The 16,523-nt window shown below is 38.7% G+C and overlaps 1 protein-coding gene and 1 long non-coding RNA gene across 2 annotated transcripts in view; both read left to right on the forward strand.

Moving 5' to 3' along the window:
- Positions 1 to 16,523, forward strand: part of PDGFC (platelet derived growth factor C) — a 205,917-nt gene that overhangs the window by 74,720 nt on the left and 114,674 nt on the right. The gene's annotated exons all lie outside the window — the stretch shown is intronic.
- On the forward strand, positions 1,700 to 6,255 carry LOC123591012. Its single transcript, XR_006709072.1, has 2 exons — positions 1,700 to 2,933; positions 3,179 to 6,255. It is a non-coding gene; the product is annotated as an uncharacterized LOC123591012 (long non-coding RNA).

Consider the following 16,523-nt stretch of genomic DNA (forward strand, 5'->3'; position numbering starts at 1 on the left):
ACACCGTAAGATCATAGCTCGAGTGACAATACTGTGGTCTCCCATGCATGTGCAGTTCAATTTATGTCATCTGTGTCATCATCTGTCAAGAAATGATAAATTCAGATGCAGTCCTTTGGCTGAAAGGTTCATTTATAGAATTCATTTATAGTTAGTTTTTGTCCAACTTTCCCCTCCCCCATAATAGTCCCCTGCGATTTTAATTTTTTTTTTTTCTAGACTTCACGTTTACCATTCATCAAGGATTAGGACAGTATTCTGTTATGATTTAGGTTTCATTTTTGTTTGAGAGTCGTGGTAAAAGAAATGATAGTGCCATCAAAGAAAATTTAAAAAATAATTAAAAAAAAAAACCCACTGGGGCGCCTGGGTGGCGCAGTCGGTTAAGCGTCCGACTTCAGCCAGGTCACGATCTCGCGGTCCGTGAGTTCGAGCCCCGCGTCGGGCTCTGGGCTGATGGCTCAGAGCCTGGAGCCTGTTTCTGATTCTGTGTCTCCCTCTCTCTCTGCCCCTCCCCCGTTCATGCTCTGTCTCTCTCTGTCCCAAAAAAAATAAATAAACGTTGAAAAAAAAAATTTAAAAAAAAACCCACAACAACAAAAATTAAAAATAAACACTAAGAACTGTTTGTGGGGAGACCATTAATTCTGCATTGCATGTGTTGTGTTTTGGTTTCGCAGGACTTCAGAGCTGAGTTGGGAAGCATGTCACTTTTGTGAATTGTGACTCAACTAGAGTATAACCTACTTAAAGAGAGTGACTGTCATTTTTGTCATAATTTCTGCCACTGTTGATGTGTCAGTGGTTTTGACATTTACTGGTGCTTTATATATGTTTTTGCATTTGTCTTGTGACGCTGTATTATTTTCCCCCTTTTTTAAAGATAAGGAACTCCAAGAGTAGGAAATTTAATTAATTGTTCTAGGCTATCTGGCTGGTAGAGCCAGCATTTGAGTCTAGCCTTGACTGTGTTGAGAGCTTGTGGAAGACTTTTCAGTCCACACAATGAAGCTAAGTAAATGCCGGTTTAATAGACAACCAGCAAGTACTGCGTGTCTAGGTAAAATAGAACATTCTATTCATCATGAGAGTGGCATTTAGAGTAAGAGTACTAGTTTGTGTTTAAAATTTTCAATTGTAAAAATCTTTAACATACATCGATGCTGATGGAACATTTATTTTTAATGGGAAATGATCACACTATTAATTAAAGTGTTCTCTTTTGTATAAATGAATGGTGAATTATTCAACCACAAAGCTAGCTACCTTTAGTCACCACTGAGTCTTAGGACACATGCTAAAGAGGGGCAAAAGGTTTATAGTGTTAGCCTTTATCTGCACTTAACTTATTTAACTGAACACTATAAAAGTTTGCTAAAAGGTTAATCCGAGGTCATTTCAATTTGTCTTTGCTTACTGGCCAGGTGGAGATCACTGTTCCTAAAGGAATAGTGACTCTGAGGGTTAATGTCATAAGACTCTGAGGGTAACGTTTGCAGCCTTGCCAATCCTCAGTGAGAATGTAATGTGTGTGTATATATACATACATATATATATATATATATATATATATATATACAACGAAATAAATATGGGGATACAGAAAAATTTAAACATTGAAATAATGTATTTAGGTAATAGTAGGTTTATAAAAGGTATTTGTATTATATTTATATCTGCCATTGAGTTTACATTTATATTTGCTAATGGGTTGCTTTATCAATGTTTACATGCAGCCTTATTTAATTTATTAAGTTTTTTTGTTTGTTTGTTTTTTGTTTTGTTGTTGTTTTTACATTAGCCTTTTGGCCAACACATGTATTGAGCATCTATTGACTCCTGCGTCACATGGGCTGGGCGATCTTGCTCCTGTTTCAAAGAGATCTCAGTTTAGTGACAAAGACAGGGAAATAAACCAACAAAGTGGATTCACGGGCTTTGGTAGGATGAGAAGGAACGAGCCTTAACCCTCAGTTGAGTTGAGAATATATGCAGTGGTGGGGGCAAGGGGACTGCTTGGGAAAGACTTTTCAGAAAAGCTGAGACTTTCCCCAGCCCTGGAAGGTCAAGAGGAATGAGGTAGGTGGCAGAGGGCATTCCAAACAGAGGCAGCAGCACGTGCCAAATGCTGAAGCAGTGCTGCCTGAGATTAGGACGTACATGGTAATTTGGCTCAATTGGAGTGATGGGTGCAGGGGGCGAGTCGTCACTTTCAGACCAGCAGAACCTCAGGCCTCTGGGAAGAACACACCGTTCTTTGCACCGTTCAAACCCTCTGCCGTCCTGGCCTTTCCACTCTCTGGGTGAGTACACAGGCTCCTCCTCTTTCTTTGTAATTAGGTTCCCGGCAGCTTGTGTTTGTGCTACTCCATGGGTCACTACTTGTAACGGACACCCCCCCCCCCCGTATGCTTCAGTCACCTCACGTGACACGTGTAGCTTTCAGACCAGTGCTCAGGGCCATCCTTGTAATCCCGGGAACTCACAAAACAGAGAGCACTCAGCATGTATTAACTCAGACATCCTGCTTGGGTAAAAATAAGTAAATAAATAAAAATAATAGTCAGTGAATCCATCAAATAGCTAGAAAACCTACCCACCTACTCCCACGCAACATATACGTTTTCACCTGATACACTAATACGTGGATAATTCAACATTTTAAAAATAGCTACACAGCTTTATTAGACTTTTATAATGAAGCTTGCAAGGCTACTGTTTAGATATACATATAAGCTAAATTATATGCAGAGAAAGCCAGTTGGCTGTTGTTGAAAGTTGGGCATACTCCAAGAGTGAAGAAAAACAATATCTCTGAGCTTCAGATCTCCTTTAAGTTATGAAGTTCACCATATTCAGCAGGTCCACTTATGTTCTGTGGAGTTGCGTGACCTGGATCTATGTTGGCCTCAGTTTATGCCGATGAATTAAAGGTTCAGGTTTTTTTTTTTTTTTTTAATTTTTTTTTCAACGTTTATTTATTTTTGGGAGAGAGAGAGACAGAGCATGAACGGGGGAGGGGCAGAGAGAGAGAGGGAGACACAGAATCGGAAACAGGCTCCAGGCTCTGAGCCATCAGCCCAGAGCTCGACGCGGGGCTCGAACTCACGGACCGCGAGATCGTGACCTGGCTGAAGTCGGACGCTCAACCGACTGCGCCACCCAGGCGCCCCTAAAGGTTCAGGTTTTTACATGTGAACTCCAATGTACAACATTGGCATACTAGTCTCCTGGACAGGTGATGATGAATGTTATGGACAGGATGGGCATTAAGAAGAGCATTGACTTTGAAATTTATATACGTCAGCCTCCCAGTTTTAACACCTGAGTAGGTTACTTAGCTCTTCTAAACCTAAGTATTCTTGAATATTCAGTGGCGATAATACCTGTTCTTCCTCGATAACCCTGGGACACTATGAGCATGAGATGATATATACCTATGTGTGTCTTGGAAAGTATAAAATGCAGTATAGATTAGATTGGATGTGAAGGTCTGATGCTTAGGGAAACTACAGATCTGTATTTGATATTCTGTGGTCATGACTAGGTATTTGAGTAGATGAAAAGATGAGGACAAAATAATTAGCATGAACACAGCTAAGAAATCATGGCTGATGGGAGGGGAGCCCTCTGTCTGGGCAAGCAAACTAGATTTTTGAAGATAATAGCTTTGAATGAAAAATGAGAGGTTTGCTATCATCCACAATAACAAGTGCCTGAATTGTTCATCACACAGTAGTAGACACACAATGTGTTTGTTCTTCCAGAGTTCTGAGGGCAGCTCACAAAGGAATCATTACACACCATGTAGTTCAACATTGGACAACCCCCAAAAGAGTGAATACCTCAAAGCATTTAACAGACTGACTTTGAAGAAACTTGTTTATTTTTTCAAGCATGTAGTTCTTAGATGAACAGTTTTCCTCTCTAATTATCTGAGTTGTATGTACCCCCTTTCTCCCAACTTATTGTGAATACTTCATGTAGGTAGCCACTGAAGGCTTGCACATAAATTGGAAAAAGATGCATAATTGTCCAGTAATAAATATATGGCGTTGTGGGGGGATGACATTGGAGGAAAATGAATGAAATACTAGGAAAGACTGATGTGGCATGCAAACAAAACAAAAGAAAAAAGATGAAGCAAGATTGAGGTTTTTAAGAGGAAACTGAAGGAACAGGTAAAGGAAATCAACAAGCAAGTTAGGTGGAATCAACAGGAAAGGGACTTCTGAGGAAAGATTTCTGGGTGTAAGACCAAGAAGCAAAAGCATCATGTGATGGGGGGTACTCTTTAGGGAATATTTTTATCTCAAACCTAATTTTATATCCCAACTTATAATGAGAAAAGATCTTCTTTCCTTAAGGGCTCTCTTGAACTAAATTAGAGTGTAAATAGTTAGATGGCATAAACTTGTACACAAAGCTGAGTTCTGTTTGTTTGTTTATATATTTATTTATTTAAGAGAAAAATTAAGTGGACTCCATGCCCAACGTGGGGCTTGAACTCATGACCCCAAAATCAAGAGTTGCGTGCTCTACAAAATGAGCCGACCAGGTGTCCCTAAGATTTGAATTCTGAAATGGTATTCGTGTAGCGGCCAATTGGCTAGTCGCAAGCTTAAATGACCTACCACAATATTGTTTTTTTGTGTTGTTTGTTCATTTGTTTGTTTGTTTGTCTGTTTTTATTCTCTAAACATCAGAATGAAGACTAAGTTTCTGTTAAAGTTGTAATGAAGGAGGTAATAAATATGCAAGTCGGGGTGGGGGTACAGCAGGGCTGTATGTTCATTATGTACCTCTCCAGTGGTGAAAACAAGTAGTACTTTTGGCCAAACTGGGGGCCTCTCTATGGTCCCTCTATGGTTCGACATGCATTTAAACTATTGTAACCTCTTAAGGCTGATTAATCTGTAATACACGTATACATTATAACCATGTTTGAATTTCCTGTTGATATTTACCAAAAAGAGATTTAAGAGGGAGTATTATTTAGAAGAGAGATTCCTGTTGGAAAGCTTATTGAGCTATTACAGGCGTGGGTTGTCAGGTGTCTGCTTTTCCTCTGCTAGTTTAATCTTGAACGCTCATTTGTCTCTTCTCCCGCTGTTATCACCATGGATTCTTAAAGTTTCTTTAACAATTGGTTCATTCTTTTTTGTCTTTTGAAGAATGTCATTACTTCTGTGACATTGTCAGTTAACCCATTACTAAGAAAGAGTTAAAATAAAATATGTGACTTCAGACAGAGTATTAATGCTCACGTTTATGGATGACGTACATCACCTGTTGGGAAAAAGAAATAAGAAGCTCACAAATGGAGAATGACCCAGTACTATTGAAATGAATAGCTCAGTATGTTCTCTGTGTTACTTGTTATTAAATAGCAGAGCTAGAGGAAGTCTTCCTGTCAAGGTAACAGACTTTTAAGTAAACAATTGGCACATAGGCATGCCTAAATCAGATTTTCACACCTACACTAAACTATGATGCTGCTAAGTGTTTATGGTGGTCCTCTTCCTCACATTTTATGAATATGTGATCTAATGGATGTTTGGATAGAGAAATAAGTTTTTTAAGAGTAGGTCATATGGCTTTGTATTAGGATGAATATTATGTGTATATACCTACAAAAATTCTTACGGAGCATCATCACTTAGGATACTTCTAGCTGCCGATGCTAGAAGACTCAATGGATGGCTTAGTTATTAAATTTATTGTCTCATGTAAAGAGCAGTCTAGAGTTAGGGTATTTTCAGGCTTACTTGATTCAAGGGCTCAGTGACATCATCACCAGGGTTTTAAAATCTTTTTTGCCTCTCATCCTTAGCCTGTAGACTTTAGTTAGACCTTAGGCTTGTCCCAGCATCACCTCCCCACATAGACGGGTGCAGACACAGAAAAGGGAAGCTTCTCCACGACTGTGTCTAATTGCAGTTTCCACTTCATTGGCCAGAATTGGGTCTCATTACTCTGCCTAGAAAAGTGGCTAGCCAACTAGCAATGAGACCACCATTAATTGTATTAGTTCATTTGTGATTTCACTGCTGGGCTGGGGAAGTGTTCAGCCTCTGCTGAAGGACCTGGCCACTTTGGGGAGGAAGAATAAAATAAAGATTCTGTTAACAGAGTATAGTGAGTGTAGGATGGCAGTTGGGTTATTAACAGAGTCGTATCTGCCAAATATCAATTCACAAGATTTTATAACATTGCTAAATAAGAAAAACTACCTTATTTTTTAACACAGAATGTTAAAAAAAAAAAAAAAAAAGGATCTCAATAAAACCGGAAGTCTTGTAAGAACAGTCATTAAGGATGAATGAAGTAGCAGTTAAGCTTTTGGTCTCCTAAGAATACTCATTGCAAGATAGTTTGACATTTTATGACAGACAAGTGAAGTGTCTAAAAAACCGTACCCCCCAAATATTCTTACATCTATCGTTATGATGTAGATGTTTTATCTTATCGATAGTTTTGTCAATAGTTTTATGTAGGAGACTTTGCTATAAGTTACTCTTGATTGATTGATCTTATGTAACCTCCTCCTGCTTCTTATCCCCATCGAAGTGTCTCTTCCCTGTCCACCCGCCACCTCCAAGTCTCATTTCCTGCCAAACCTGTCATAGCTTGGCTTTTGCAGTACAAAATTTTAATAATTTAAAAGGTGATAATTATCAACCCAGGAGTTGTGAACTGTAATGCAAGATTAAATCTGTTAGTTCAAGTGTACTAGGTTACCTAAGAGGAATTTCCAAAATTATTTTGTTATATGGGAAGTTGAACATAAGAAATATAGAGGTCTAAATCTTAGTACACAAAATGAAGTGGCAGCAATTTGACACTAGAGGATGATGTTTGTATTTTTATATGCTATCCGTATTTCAATTGTTAGAGTTAAATTTTTTTTAATGTTTATATATTTGGGGGAGACAGAGAGACAGCATGTGTTGGGGAGGGGCAGAGAGAGAGAAAGACAGAATCTAAAGCAGGCTCCAGGCTCCGAGCTGTCAGCACAGAGCCCGACGCAGGGCTCGAACCCACGAAGCGCGGGATCGTGACCTGGGCCGAAGTTGCATGCTCAACCAACTGAGCCACCCAGGCGCCCCTGGAAAGCTTCTTTGCTGAGAGGTTTGCCTTAGCCAATCCTGAACTCCCAGCAAGTTGAGGCCTACAGATCCCATCATTCTTGTCTAAAAAATCATTGATAAGATTCTACATTTGTAGAATCCGTTAGGTGATTTAGTGTGTTTTATGACACCAAGGTAATAATTTTGTGCAAGTACATATGTAAAATCACTTTCACATAAAGTATTTGCTGCAGAGAATTTAGGTTCCCTCTTTGCTAAGCCTTGGCATGCCTGCATTTGAGGTTTGGATCAGATAAGCATCTCTTTAGCCTCTAACATGAAAGTGCTTGTCAAACTCCGCACAGGTTTTCAGAGTTAAATCTGTGGGTTCTTTTTCATCTTTTGAGAGCATTGGAACTTTTAAAGTAATCTAAAGCAGACATTATGTTGCTTAGACAGAAGAAAACCATCTGTCATAGTTGTTTTCTAAATACAAACACAAAGTTACACTCCGTAGATGACAGACGTCTGGTATGAAAAATTCTATCCATAAAAATATATGTATATATTTAAATCAGCTGCAGAAACAAATATTTAGGCCCAATAAAAATAATAGCATAGTGCATTTATATATTCCTAACTATATATGAACTTCAAATAATTATTACGGTCTTTGATTTCATGACCTATTCTTATTACATGGAAAAGGGGAAAAAATAAGTATGAAATTTTCAAACTTCACAAATGTTAAAGACACATTATTTTAGCTGATTTTATCTAATTAATATGAAGCGAGTAAATGTGACATTGTCATGGAATCTATATTGGAATGTAAAAAAACCCAACATGAGAACTAGGGATTATTCACTAAACTCTGAGACTAATTCATTTGTGGTTGTTTATAGAGATAAAAGTTTTGATCTGTATTTCTTTATGGATGCCAAGACTGAATTTTGACTAGAGCCAAGAACTTAAAACTTGCAAGAATGGGTGACTCAGTCGGTTGAGTGTCCGACTTTCGGCTCGGGTCATGATCTCATGGTTTGTGGGTTCAAGCCCCACGTCGGGGTCTGTGCTGACAGCTCAGAGCCTGGAGCCTGCTTCAAATTCTGTGTCTCTCCCTCTCTCCACCCCTCCCACTCATGCTGTCTCTCTCTCTGTCTCTCTCTCTGTCTCTCTCTCAAATGTAACATTAAAAAAAATTTTAAGTTGAAAGAATGGGACTAAAAATGAAAAAAAAAAACACAAAAATTAAACAACTACCTATGCAAGTAATAACTATAAGTTATTGTATAAAATAAAGATTAGAAAAAGAAATTAAAGGGCAAAAGTGAGGAATTTACCAGCATAATGATTGACTGTATCAGTTACTTTATCTTATGGAAATAAAAATTAAGTCTGAAATAGACTGGATGCCATGTTACAATATGTTTATCATTGTTGAAAAAGAGGATTGAAAACTTGATCCATTGTGGAATAGGCTCAAATATTCATTAATCTGTTTATTTCATAAAATGCTTTCCACCTAACTAGTTTCCTAATGTGTATGTGGTATGGGTGTACTTGGATATTAACAAATTGAATTTCATGTGTTTTTAATTAAATGTTAAAATTTCTTTTTTTCATGGTTGTAAATAATTACCACGTCAGTGAACAGATATTTAAATTGAAACATTGAGAAGGTATTTATGTGGACAAATAAAAAGAGAAGCCAATTGAAATTTGTGATTACTTTTATTTCTGTAATCTTTTATGTAGAAAGTATTGAAGGGGCAATATATCTGGTGGTTATTCTACTTTTTTTAATACAGACACTCCTTTCACTGGTTATAGTTAGTTTTGTTATTGACTATTTAAAGTATTACATGTTAGAAAGAGAAATGGCCGGAAACTCTTCTCTGTGTCAGATTTACCTCTAGTGTGGTGAAATCTAACTGCCTCCCAGGCTAGGTTCTGTGTGATCTGTTAGCAGCAGGATACTTCAGGAAAAAGGCACATTCTTCATTACCAGTCCACGGAGTTTCTGCATGAGGACTTAGAAACCAGAGAAGGTCTTTCCCACAAACCTAGACTAGTGCCTAGATATGGGGTCTGTTTCTTGTCTCTTTTACCTTGGGATCAGCCATGAACTCCGCCTTACGGATTATCATTATAGCTGAGCAACAAGGAAGTCCGATGAGAAGATAGGAAGTGCCTTTCACAGATGAAAGCTACCCTTGCAGTGTTTGCCTTCCCACAGGTTTCCTCTTGATCTTGTTTAGTTTTCCTTCTCAGAAGCAATCTCCAGGTAGGATATAACCTTAACGAAGGGAAGGGATCTTTAGGGACTCACAGAAGAATACATGCCTTTAATCTTCGGCTGAAAATCAGGGTGGATTAATTCTGAATGGCCTGTGGAGATGGAGATCCTTCACTTCCCCTCAAGATTAGAGTGGGTACTATTTGCCAAAGGTGACCTTTACCTTGTGAGTGTGCTAGGACTCAGGTCCGATGCAAATAGCAAGGGGTGAAGGCCAGTTAAGAAGTGGCACAGAATTTTTACTTTGCACATTACTGGAGGCTTTGAAGGAACTAAATTTATTTCAGGAAAGGAAAAATAATGTGTTATTATTGAAAATCAAAACAGTGAAAATCTGCATGTTCTATCTAGTAGCTAGAAAATGCTCATAAGTCATGTTTTAGAATATTGGAATTTCTGGTAAAATACCCCCATTGTTTGTATAAAGCTTAAACAGAGATCTGATAAGCAGCTGTGTTCTTTTTTATTAATGTACTATATTTGCTAGTGACACCCTCTTGTTTTATTTTTCGTGCTTTTGAAGTATTCATTTTTGTTACCTTTGTCACTGTTAGGGAGATTCAAGAAAGTAAGCAACTTAACAGAGGCAACAAGGAATTGGAATCTAAAACACTTTGCTTTTCCCAACCTGGTTTTGCTAGAAAGGATTGGGGGATTGATTTCGTGTCTTGGTAGATCATTTGTTTATTTATAGATGTAAAAGTAAGTTTTTCAAAATGCCTTGTGGAGATAACAAAAATTATTAGTTACTCTTATCAACCAGCAAGGACAAACCTTTCCTTATTGTGATATCCAAAGAGAGAATGATTTAAGGATTTAATTTTGTTGCGGTTTTCAAAGTAAAACTCTCAGGGCTCGTCAAGACTTTTCGGTGTAGAGCAGTAAGGAAGCCTCCAAAAGGAAGAAGAATGGGAAATTAGGGAACTAGTTTTTAAGCAGATACTGTACATAGGTCACCCTATAAGGAAGCTGATATTATCCACATTTACGGATGAATTATCTGGGGTACAGGAATGTAAATTAGTCATGATCACATAACTAGCACACGGTTGGGAAGGTTCAAAATCAGACATATTTCAGTCATTTAGGACCTGTAAGGTGTCAAGTTCTTTGTTAATCTTTGGAAATGCAAAGATTAATTAGACATAGGAATGCTTGAATAGGAATCCCTTCGAGTGGTAAAGTGAAGTGTTCTCTAATTCTAAAGTTGTAGCTCTGTTTGTTTACTAGAGAATAGTGCTGCAGATGGCAAGCGCAGACTGGGTAAAGACTCTGTTTCAGCGGGAGTGGGAGCAAGAAAACCTTTGAGTACTAGACCAGTGATTTTGTGTTCCTTCATTCTGCACTGGGAAGCCATAAATGTTTTTGAGCAAAGGAATTACATAATCTCAACCAATTTTGCCAATTACAATATTTAAAATCATTCTCGTGTTGAATTTTATTGGCAATAAAATTCAGTTTGCCATATTCCAGTTGTATCTTACTTTTCTCAATCATATCATGACCCCTAGGCACAAAATGATTGGATTAGGCTGGACTTGACAACCCCTTGCTCATATCCCCCCTCAGTGAATCTCGATTTTGCCTCCTCTCCTTTCTTTTTTTTTTTTTTTTTTTTTTAAATTTTTTTTCAATGTTTATTTATTTTTGGGACAGAGAGAGACAGAGCATGAACGGGGTAGGGGCAGAGAGAGAGGGAGACACAGAATCGGAAACAGGCTCCAGGCCCCGAGCCATCAGCCCAGAGCCTGACGCGGGGCTCGAACTCCCGGAACCGCGAGATCGTGACCTGGCTGAAGTCGGACGCTTAACCGACTGCGCCACCCAGGCGCCCGATCCTCTCCTTTCACAGATAGCCATTTATCTATCCTACCCATCCATCCACTTACGAACTTCACAAATACTTATTAAGTTGATTTCCACATGTAAGGTCCTGTGGTAAGCCCTGGAGTATGATGGTGAATAAGGTAAACTTAGTCCTGTCCCTAGGGAATTTACCTTCTAATTGGGTAGGCAAAAAGCAGACAATGAATTAGTTAAATTGCATTTATTATATGTGCTATGGAAGACATGTATAGGATGTTGGGAGAACATATTACAGGGGATCCGATCCTAACATGGTAAGTGAGAGAATGACATCATGAGCAAATGACATTTGTACTGAGATATAAAGGGTGAACAGAATTAAGCCAAAAAAAAAAAAAAAAAAAAAAAAAAAAAAACAGAAAGGATATAGATTATGGTATTGGGATTGGTTGGAGATATCAAAAAGGATGATCTTAGGGGCGCCTGGGTGGCGCAGTCGGTTAAGCGTCCGACTTCAGCCAGGTCACGATCTCGCGGTCCGTGAGTTCGAGCCCCGCGTCGGGCTCTGGGCTGAAGGCTCAGAGCCTGGAGCCTGTTTCCGATTCTGTGTCTCCCTCTCTCTCTGCCCCTCCCCCGTTCATGCTCTGTCTCTCTCTGTCCCAAAAATAAATAAACGTTGAAAAATTTAAAAAAAAAAAAAAAAAAAAAAAAAAAAAAGGATGATCTTAGAAGAGGAAGCCACATATTCCGTTTTATTCCACTTTTACCTCTTCTGAATTTTTTAGCACTTTAGTGTTTGTACCAGACATTTGGATTTTATTGAATAAAAATATAAAGTAGTGTATTGTGTTTTGCCTTATTATTTCATGAGTGTACATTCCTAGAATATTGGAATTTGTCTTTAACAACCACAGTGCCTTGAATAGTGCTTTACATATATTATTTGTTCAACTGATAACCTGATATAAGAATAGTTTTTGCAAATTTGTGGGACAGAATTAAGAAGGAAGACAAATTTTTATAAAAATAACCTGTACAGGGGCGCCTGGGTGGCTCAGTCGGTTAAGCGTCTGACTTCAGCTCAGGTCACGATCTCGCGGTCCGTGAGTTCGAGTCCCGCGTCGGACTCTGGGCTGATGGCTCAGAGCCTGGAGCCTGCTTCCGATTCTGTGTCTCCCTCTCTTTCTGCCCCTCCCCCAGTTCATGCTCTGTCTCTCTCTGTCCCAAAAATAAATAAACGTTAAAAAAAATAAAAATAACCTGTACATGCATCACTTATCCCATTATAACGTCAAAATATACCCAGAATAATTTAGTTCCGGTCATTTGAAGGTGCCCCTTCAAATCGTCATCAGTAATTTTTAGATTAAAAGAGAACAGCGTTGAAAATGAAATTATGTCTTGCTTACCTAGAAAGCTATATCATTATTAGGTGAGACTGAGGTTATTAATTTGAGATGTTTAGATAAATGGACTATGCTGTTTTAGACTACATATTGTTTTTGATTGTTGAAAAGCAGAGTATAGATATATTGATTTTTGTTAATTGAACATCTGTTTCTTAGCTTCTATCTTATGAGAGGGAAGGGTTGTGCTTAGGAACTATGCTGCCATTTTTTGTTTTGAGGGTATTTTAGTAAATGAAAAGAAAGTATTAACAATGAGAAAAACTCCAAAGTTTCACAGTTTTAGTAAAGATGCTTTTAACATAATATGAAAAATAACCTATATTTTGAAGCATTCACTGCTATAAAATTCTTGCCAGAAATCCTATATTATGAAGAAGGGACTGATGTTATAATTTCATATTTAAAAAAGAATTAAGCAGAGGAATAAGAAACCCTGGTAACCAAGATTCTTTGCAATATGTACAGTGACTAAAGTTTTTATAGACCTCCTCAATCTTTTCCTTCTTACTATGGTATGTAAATCGTGCCTCCTCAGAGTCTTGTGTAATTTTCTGTGATTCATTCAGTTTTCTCATCTATCAGGTGGGGGATTAAATGGTCCCAGTTCAAAGCTGTGTTGAGAAGAGAAGAAAGAATAAGTTATCTGACATTTACTTTGGGATTCCCCCGCCCCATATTTTTATGATTTAAAGTCATTTGTGATTTTATTTTTTTCAACGTTTATTTATTTTTGGGACAGAGAGAGACAGAGCATGAACGGGGGAGGGTCAGAGAGAGAGGGAGACACAGAATCGGAAACAGGCTCCAGGCTCCGAGCCATCAGCCCAGAGCGTGACGCGGGGCTCGAACTCACGGACCGCGAGATCGTGACCTGGCTGAAGTCGGACGCTTAAGCGACTGCGCCACCCAGGCGCCCCAAGTCATTTGTGATTTTAAATGATTAGGAATAGAGTTTCTTTTATTAAGTGCAATGGACACAGGGAAACTTCATCTACTTATTCAGGTCATTGTTTTGTTTGTGTTTTTCTTCTGGCACAACAAAATATTTGTGTTTGATTCTGTTTCTGTTCCAACTTTTATATTTTCTTCCTCTGGAGCATCTGTCATTCTTAGGTTGAATCTCCCTTCTTTGTGTTCTCTGTTAACTTTTCCCACATCTCAGGGTTAATGGACCCTCGGCATTTCATTTGTAACATTAAACAGTTTTCAAATTCTTTCTTAAAGTTTCTGTGCTAACCTTGTTTGAATGAAGAGACATCTGGTGAGTCCTGGGGTCACTAACAGAATGTGTGGACTTCTTTTAATGGCTCATCATCCACTCGAATGATGGTCATATTCTCTCATCAGTTCTCAAACCAGAGGGAAGGTTGATATGCTTAGACCCAGAACTTTCCAGTGAGGTGAGGGATCTTCATTGCTCACATTCTGTTTTTCTTTTTTTTTTTTAAACGTTTATTTATTTTTGAGACAGAGAGATACAGAGCATGAACGGGGGAGGGTCAGAGAGAGAGAGAGGGAGACACAGAATCTGAAACAGGCTCCAGGCTCTGAGCTGTCAGCACAGAGCCCGATGCGGGGCTTGAACTCACGAACCACGAGATCATGACCTGAGCCGAAGTCGGACGCTTAACCGACTGGGCCACCCAGGCGCCCCCACATTCTGTTTTTCTGATGAAAAGGAGGACATGATGAACATCTATAAATCCCGCTATGTGCAGGTAACGGGGGTATTCTTGAAGGTACCCTGACCTTAACAGTCACCTCCACTGCATTTTGAATACCTGCCATCTCTCCTTTCTACTCGCACTCATCCATTGTTTTCGTTTTGCTTTCTGATCATTGCACTGTCTGAAGGGTCATACATATTAAAAGGCTATGTATACACATAAAATGTTTCTGGGCATTTCAAAAATGAGTTATAAAATAGAGGAATGTTTATTTAGTCTGGCATAAATTGAGTGTTTTTGGCTAAGAGGCAGGTGAAGGGGAAGAGGCAGGATCTTTCTTCCCCCCCTTTTTTTATTCCAGATGGATTGCCCTTTTTTGTTTCTTAAGCTAAATCGTAGCTAAGCTGCTGATTTACTTTTCATTTCACCTGCTTTGACCTTATCATTTTGTGGAAATTCTCCCCCAGATTGTGTAAGATCTGTTTTGTTAGGCATAGTTTTCAGTTGTATTTCAGTTTTTTTGTTTTCCAGGATTAATCTCAGAAACCACTTTAAGGTCATTTTGATGTTTGAGTTTTCAAAGCTGTATATTTAATACATATTTTAAATATTCAAATAAATATTGATACACAGCCTATGGTTCTATTTTACTTAAATTTTTTTAATGTTTATTTTTGAGGGAGGGAGGAAGGGAGAGAGAGAGAAAGAGAGAGAGAGAGAGAGAGAGAACTTGCGGGGGAGGGGCAGAGAGAGAGGGAGATGCAGAATCTGAAGGAGGCTCCAGGCTCTGAGCTGTCAGCACAGAGCCCGATGCAGGACTTGCACTTGAACTCACGAACCACGAGATCATGACCTGAGCTGAAGTCGGATGCTTAACCAACTGAGCCACCCAAGCTCCCTTATATTTTACTTTTTAAATTATTTGAAGATGACAGTCTTTATGGTATATATTAACATTTCTTTACTTGTTAATTATAGTTAAGACAGTTTATTAACTATATAATACGTGGTGTACTTTGTTGTCACATTTTGTGAACATCTTATAGTCTTTTTTGTTTTATTTATTTTTGAGAGGTGGAGAGAGAAAGTGTGCACATGCACACGGGGGAGGAGCAGAGAGAGAGGGACAGAGAGAATCCCAAGTAGGCTTTGTACTGTCAGCACAGAGCCCAACGCAGGGCTCAAACTCATGAACTGTGAGATCATGACCTCAGCTGAAGTCAAGAGTCAGACGCTCAACTGACGGAGCCACCCAGGAACTGCAACATCTCGTAATCCAATGCCCCATGTCAAAGCTAATGCCGAATAGGCTGTTAGGCTAGATATTTTTTTTTTCAACGTTTATTTATTTTTAGGACAGAGAGAGACAGAGCATGAACGGGGGAGGGGCAGAGAGAGAGGGAGACACAGAATCGGGAACAGGCTCCAGGCTCTGAGCCATCAGCCCAGAGCCTGACGCGGGGCTCGAACTCACGGACCGCGAGATCGTGACCTGGCTGAAGTCGGACGCTTAACCGACTGCGCCACCCAGGCGCCCCGAGGCTAGATATTTTAACATGGAAGGTACTTTATGTCTGGTATTAGGCCATGCTATGTTCTGGTCAGTCCTATAAATCTCCTGAGAACCACTACTGCAAATGATGATATATGCATATGTAACAATAAACACCAAATTTTTTTATAGTTGCAATTCATGGGTGAGTCTGGGCCTCCAGTATGTTAATTAGGAATGAGCTGTTGCAGACAATTTAGTAAATAACAAAAAGGTTTTGGATCACAGGGACTTGAGAATCTTGTAATTGCTCCTTTACATAGAGGACTGTCTTTTGCTCAAAGAAGATATGTTTCATTTTTTTTTTTAATGAGGTGACAAAAGCTATCCATTTTATGCTTTCTGCAAATGTATATTAAGAGCATAGTAAGTCCAAAGAGGGTTTGAAGCCTTTCATATTAAATAATGAACAAATCAGCCACTGTTCCCTCTTCATGACCCTATAGCCTTTATCTCAAACTTGGCCACACTTTCACAATTTTTACAAAATCATATTTGCCTGTGGCACTATTCACTAAGTATTTTTTCTTACATTGAGAAAGTTTTTTTTTCTTAAATAAAGTTTTAAGAGAAGCTGTAGGAAATGCCCATGGAAGCAAAATATAATTTTTATATATGCAATATCTCTTGAAGTGAATTATCCACTATTAAGATAAAGAAAGACCATGCCCTTTTTATGTACTAGCCAAAATTATATTAAGGACCACTAGTTACCACACT

The sequence above is a fragment of the Leopardus geoffroyi genome, chromosome B1 (assembly GCF_018350155.1).
Source record: "Leopardus geoffroyi isolate Oge1 chromosome B1, O.geoffroyi_Oge1_pat1.0, whole genome shotgun sequence".
Classification (NCBI taxonomy): Eukaryota; Metazoa; Chordata; class Mammalia; order Carnivora; family Felidae; genus Leopardus; species Leopardus geoffroyi.